The sequence below is a fragment of the Nomia melanderi genome, chromosome 12 (assembly GCF_051020985.1).
Source record: "Nomia melanderi isolate GNS246 chromosome 12, iyNomMela1, whole genome shotgun sequence".
NCBI lineage: Eukaryota > Metazoa > Arthropoda > Insecta > Hymenoptera > Halictidae > Nomia > Nomia melanderi.
This window is the reverse complement of record NC_135010.1, coordinates 8,440,214-8,441,440: the sequence shown is the minus strand read 5'-3', so window position 1 is coordinate 8,441,440 and position 1,227 is coordinate 8,440,214. Positions and strand designations below refer to the sequence as shown.

The 1,227-nt window shown below is 33.2% G+C and overlaps 1 non-coding gene across 1 annotated transcript; it reads left to right on the top strand.

Annotated features, from left to right (window-relative positions):
- The first annotated feature begins 673 nt into the window (after positions 1 to 673).
- On the top strand, positions 674 to 795 carry LOC116426407 (U5 spliceosomal RNA). The gene has a single exon (XR_004234903.1). It is a non-coding gene; the product is annotated as a U5 spliceosomal RNA (small nuclear RNA).
- The last annotated feature ends 432 nt before the right edge of the window (positions 796 to 1,227 follow it).

Genomic DNA, 1,227 nt, shown 5'->3' with positions numbered 1-1,227 from the left:
AACTGATTCGGTAGTTCTACTGTTAACACTAATCTCACCAACCGATCAAATGACGGGATTTAAAATTCTTCGCCTTCTTTCGTTCATTTAATTTTATATAAATTCCTATATTGTCCGATTGGTTTCTCAATTTTCATCGTTTCTTTCGTCTCTGTTTCCGCTAAAAGAAATTTATCATCTAATTTGTTAATCTCTATTTTGTAGCCAGTTATTTGACTAGTTTCTGTAAGACAAGTGTTGGTATGGTTAGTGTTAATCCATTTGCATCTTCGCTCTAAATGTGAAGCTTACTTTATAAATCTAAAAGTCTTTCAAGTGTTTGATTGAAATTGGTAAATATCAATCGTGTGCGGATTATTTTATGTAATGATGTAAATGGATTAAATTAAATGGGTTAGTCTTTACAAAATACAAATAGTAATCGAGTATAAAATATAATGGCTTCCTGTACATTATACCATGTTTTACAGTATTATATGAATGAACAAATAAATGTAATTTACTCTTTTTCGCGCACACATGGAACACTAATCGTTGCGAATATGCGACGGTAGTAGCGAACATGTTGAGGGCCTTTTTGATGTAGCATCCTCCACCTTGCGGAATAAATATAGCTGAACCGCTTTTGATGGGTTGCGTGTCGAGATAATTTCATTTAATCGAAGATTGTAATAAACCCTGGTTTCCCTTCAAATCACGCATAAATCTTTCGCCCTTTACTAAAGATTTCCATGGAGGGGAACCATTGATGAGTCTATGAACTAATATTAAAGGCATACACGTACTGGCGCGTTAAATGAGAAACGATTAAGTAGTAATATCGAGGTACGAAGAATATTTTGTGAAGTAATTAATAGAGGATTTCGTTCCTTTTTAGATTAGTTTCAGTTGCCTTAAATCCTGTGGAGACTACACGAACGCGTAATCAATCCGGAAATTACTTTTCAAACCAATTACACTCGAAATTTTAAAGAAACAATATTCGTAATTAACCCCTTACCGTATAACACATCAGACTCGTGGTGAAGATTTGAAAGCGAAACTAACAAGTATAAACAGTGAATTCTTTTCAATTCAAATGAAATATTATTTTTCTGTCAATAATCATAGTTTAGGCTAAATAGAGACGTAGAATATACCCAAGGTTCATCCGTTCCCTCAATAAATTACTAATGATAAAGTAATTGTAGCGATCTTAGCTAAGGAGCACATCATAAGTCAAGTTAA